The sequence below is a fragment of the Myotis davidii genome, unplaced genomic scaffold (assembly GCF_000327345.1).
Source record: "Myotis davidii unplaced genomic scaffold, ASM32734v1 scaffold624, whole genome shotgun sequence".
NCBI classification, from domain to species: domain Eukaryota; kingdom Metazoa; phylum Chordata; class Mammalia; order Chiroptera; family Vespertilionidae; genus Myotis; species Myotis davidii.
The window spans coordinates 997,786-1,003,410 of record NW_006295731.1 but is presented as its reverse complement, the minus strand read 5'-3'; positions in this window follow the sequence as shown (position 1 = coordinate 1,003,410).

Below are 5,625 nucleotides of genomic sequence, written 5' to 3'. Positions count from 1 at the left end.
TCAGCCTCCCCAGTTACCTGAGGTGGACACTCTTGGTGCACCCCTTTGTGGGCTGTGTGCACAGTCTTGCTGTCATTGAGCCTTGATTGCTGATGGTATCACTGGTAGGAATTGACCTCCAGGCCAATTGGCTGTGAGGACTAGCCGTGTCTACAATGGAAGAGCTGCTTGTGCAGGAGAGACCCTTATGGGGCAGGACTTGCTTCAGTGGGGCTTTGGTGCTCACTGAGTCTTCCCCTTGAGTGTGTCACTTAGGGATGTGAAGAGTTGTACTCTGGTATAGCATCATACTGAACACTGGGTACACTGGCTCTTGTATCTCCAAGGAAGTGCAAAGTCAACCACTGCCTGGGGCCACCCAGCATGAGCTACAGAGAGATCTGCAGATTCCTCCTCTTTGTATCAGGTTGGGAAGTTCCCAAGCGAGGCCCAGCTGTGAAGCAAGGCAGGCTGCTGCTGGTGCTGGCCTTGGGCCTTCTTTTGATAGCTTTGGGGCTCGCTGACCCAGCTGCAGCTTGTTTGACAGGTTTTAGGCTGAGAAAGGACAGGCCATTCATATGCAAAAGCTGCTGTGCACAGCTTGGGTGGGATTTTAAATTGGGTGAGGCAAGGCCTCAGGAAATCTCCAGGGCAGAGCAAACAACAATGGCTGCCAGTCAGCCTTGCACCGGGGAGGTCCCAGCACAGGAACAATGACCACTGCAAGCACTTCCATCTGGAAAAAAGCCACCCCCACAAAGCCACCCCCACATTCCTGCCCCAATGCCAGACAGTCCAGTTTCTCCCCATATGCGTCTGGGTCCCCCAGAGTCTTGTCCAGCACTAGAACTCAGAGCAAGCAGGAGGTTGTATCTCCCTCGCAATTAAAAAAGCAGCATACCTAGGTGCCAGCCTGTTTTGTGCCTCCACACCTCCTACCAGTCTCAATGCACTTTTTTTTTTACCTCTCTAGTTGTAGTATTTCCACTCAGCCAGCTTTCCCGTGGTTCTGGATGATAGTTGTTCTGTCTTTTAGTTGTAATTTTGATGTGGTTGTGGGAGGCAGCAAGTACAGGTGTTTATCTATGCTGCCATCTTGGTTCTCTATCAAATGAATACTTTTTTTAAAAGTTCCAATGGTATTAGTAATTAAGGATATGCAAGTAAAACCACAATGAGACACCACTAACATGTTTATAAGAATAAAAAATTTTAAAAAGAGAAAAAACCCTGACAGTATCAGCAGTTGACAATGATGCAGAACTATTGGAACTTACATATTGCTGATGGAAATACAAAATATCACAGCTGCTTTAGGAAACAGTTTGGCTGTTTCTAACATAGTTAGGCATACAATTACCATATGTAACCCTAAGATCCTACTCCTACATACTTACCCAAGAGAAATAAAAACTTATATATAGAAAAAGACCTGTTCTGGAATGTTTATAACAACTTTAATCATAATCATCAAAACTATAAATCTCTTGGTGAGTTGATACACAAATTGTAGAATAATAGAATACCTCTAAGCTATAATAGGAATAAACTTTGTATACATACAACAACATGAGTAAATAGCAGAAACATGCTAGAAAAATAAGCCAGATGCAAAAGTCTATACAGTAGGTTCTCAGGTTACTTCGGAGATCCATTCCTATGGCGTGATTTTTGCCATAAGTTGGAACCCACCTACATAAGCACCTACGTCACTCACATAGAGCACATACACAGCTGTAATGTAGTGAAGCAGTAAAAAAAAAAATTAAAAGAAAGATAACAATGCCTGACCTTTACTTGTGGTAAAAAAAGTAATAAAAAAACATAAAGCACATATGTACAGATGTCAAAATGATGGAACTTTTTTTTATAAATAAATGGGAGATGGCGATGTAACCGTGAAACAATGTATGTCAAGTCTGAAGTAACCCGAAGATTGTCTATATATTATATGGTTCCATTTATGACATTCTGGAAAATGAAAAACTAAAGGGATATAATTTAGATCAATGGTGGTCAAGAATCTGGATATAGAGAGTATTCATTCCAAAGGAGCAGAGGGAACATTCTGGAGTTATGGAAATATTCTATAATTTGACTGCATACCTTCTTTTATCATGTTTTTTAAACATTGAAGGATTGTGGCTAGAAAGTCAATTAGCACCATTTTTCTAATAGCTTTTTCTCACTTTGTGTCTATTTCGCATTTTGGTAATTCTTCCAATATTTCAACCTTTTTCAATTTTATTATATTTTTATGTTGATTTATGATCAATGATCTTTGATGTTACTATTGTGTTTGTTTTGGGGCACCACGTACATCTAAGACAGGGAACTTAGTTGATAAATGTATGTATTCTGACTGCTCCACCGACCTGCCATCCTCCTGTCTCTCTCCATCTCTTCAAGATTCCTTAGTCCTTGAGACACAACAATATTGAAATTTGCCCAATTAATAATCCTACAATGGTCTCTAAGTTTTCAACAGTAAGAGCTGCACATCTTTCACTTTTAATCATAAGTTAGAAATGATTAACCTTAGTGAGGAAGGTATGTCTTATTTCAAGAAATTGCCATAGCCACCCCAATCTGTAATAATCACCACCCTAATCAGTCAGCAGCTGTCAACATCTAGGCAAGACCTTCCACCAGTGAAAATATTATGACTAGCTAAAGGCCAGATAATGGTCAGCAATTTTTATAATAAAGATTTATTTTTATTTATTTATTTATTTAATATATTTTATTAATATTTTACAGACAGGAAGGGAGAGAGATAGACAGTTAGAAGCATTGATGAAAGAGAAACATTGATCAGCTGCCTCTTGCACACCTCCTACTGGGGATGTACCCGCAACCAAGGTACACGCCCTTGACCGGAATCAAACTTGGGACCTTATAGTCCACAGGCTGACGCTCTATCCACTGAGCCAAACTGGTTAGGGCTAATAAAGATTTTTAAACTAAGGTATGTACATAGTCTTTTAAAGAAATAATGCTATTGCATGCCTAATAGACTCTAATATAGCATAATATAACTTTATATGCAGCAGGAAAAAAAAATGTGTGATTCTTTATATTTGCTTTATTGTGGTAGTCTGGAAACGAACCTGCAATATATCTGAGGTATGCCTGTATTTGTTGTTACATGACTATTACGTTTGTCAAAACTCATCAAACTATACACTTAAAAGGGTGAATTTAACTCTGTCAATTTTACCTCAATTATCCTGTTAGAAAAAGCACCCAGAATCAGAATATTACCTATATAAAAATTGTATTTTACTATGAGAGTAATAGGGTTACTATAGAAATGTTGACTTGTGGTTTGGATCAATGATTGCCAAAGCAGGTCAGGGGTACCATAACGAATGTGTGAAAAATATTCTTTGGAGTATACAAAGAATATATTAGAAATTCATTTTTAATCGCTTTAATTTTTATTAACATGTATTTCTGAATTCGCTTTAAAATGTTAAGGGGGTACTTAAGACACCTGACTTTTGATGCAATTATATAATTCTTTCTATAAATTATCTTCAGTAAGTATCTCTTTCATTGAAAGTTCATTAACACAAGACAAATGTCAGAAATCTAAATGACATCAGCACCTTATAGTTTGTGAAAATTATCCTCATTAGAAGAACCTTTAACTACAGTGAAGTTCTCACATGCCACTCAACCATGTGAGCAAAAGAATAGGAAGGAGTTGAAGCCAAAGTGCTGTAATCTGGAGACAGAGTTCAGGTTAAGAATATGTTCCCAGTGAGAGAACAGAAGCCAAATATCATATGAGAGACAGAATGTTATAGAATAAACCATTTATTTTAATGATATATTTTTTAGTGTATAATATCCATATGAAAGAGTAGAAATGGTCCAGTTAGAATACTTTTATCATGAGGGAGCCATGATAATTGTAAAGCAAGGAATCTTATATCTTAGGGTTATTAAAAAATAGTCCATGACCCCTAGGCATAGGCACAAGTAACTAAAACTGGCTATAAACAAACTTGAAACCTTATTAATGTTCACTGGCTGAAAATCAGCCCACCTGAAGAGGAAGAACCTCAGAATAAAACTTACTAAGGATGAGCATCCACCATAGGAAAAAGGCAAGTCAAACAGTGAATCACTGCCAGGGCAGGAGGGACATATAATCTCTGTTCAAATGTGTATGGGCATGAAAGAGAGGGGAAAAAGAAAAATAATACCTACCAGTGACCTAGACGTCACAAGAAGATAAACCTGCCATGTTTGGAGATTTTGTGTTCTAGTAATTCTAAAACCTACACAGTGCCGATGGATAAAGCTGCTAAAAATTAAGATTCAGAATGATGGAATGAGAAACATTAAAGTAAATAAAAGAAAAGAAAGGCTGATGAGGACCTTACAACTTCATCATCACAGCAAACAAAGCTTTACTGCACTATGAGTATTAAATTAGAGAGATTAAACTGTAGTGTTCTTCCCTGGATTAACAAATAAAGAGATTGACCTCTATGGGAACTGTTTTGGGGAATTTAAAGAAAAAGGGACTTTCTTCTTGTCCTCCTTCCCACAGCCATTCTGGGATACCCATAGAAAAGATGCAGGCTGGACCAAAATTCTTCCCCTCACCACTCTGAATAAAGGTACTTATCAGTTCTTTAGTGAGGAGTTATAAGAAACTTTTTCTTTTAATTGAAATTTCCCCATTACTTTAGTTCATTACCATATTGCCCATATACCAGGATAAGATGTGAGATTATAGTTGTTTTACTCTTTTTTTCTTTTTCCTTTTCTTGAATTTACTGGGGCAACACTGGTTAACAAAATTATAAAGAATTCAGGTGCACAATTCCACAGCACATCACCTGTACACTATATGTGTGTTCACCACCCCCAGTCAAATCTCCATCCATCAGCATGTATCCCCTATATCCTCTTCCACCCCAACCTCTGGTAATTAACATACTGTTGTCTATGTCCATGAGTTTTTTAAAAATTTATCTTTATTATTGAAAGTTATACAGATATACCCCCTTTCCCCATTGACCCTTTCTAGTCTTCCCACTCCCTCCATGTACTTTTCTCTCTTTTTTCTTTTTTGCTCAGTCCCTCCATCCTCCCACCCAGCCCCTAATCCCTACCACCAACAGCTATCACCCTGTTCTATCTATGAGTCTGTCTCTACTTTGCTTGTTAGTTCATTAGATTCCATATATGAGTGAAATCATATGATACTTGTCTTTCTATGAATTTATGAATGGTTTATTTTATAGCATAATGGTCTCTAGGTCCATCCATGCTGTCACAAAGGGTAAGATTTCTTTCTTTTTCCACCTGAGTAGTATTCCATGGTGTAAATGTACCACAGTTTTTTGTTTTTTTGTTTTTTTTTTGTTTGGTATCCTCTCATCTACTGATTGACACTTGGGCTGCTTCCAAACTTTAGCTATTGTAAATAATGCTGCAATGAACATAGGGGTGCATATATTCTTTTGAATTCATATTTCAAGATTCTTAAACTGTTAAAGACACAGAGTCTAAACTTGAGAGTTTCTCAGACAGCATTATGGCAAGGTTATATATTAGAATTTCTCAAATAGATTGATATTTAAAATTTAAAGGAATGAGAAGTAGTTACGTAATGCCCCAGTATGC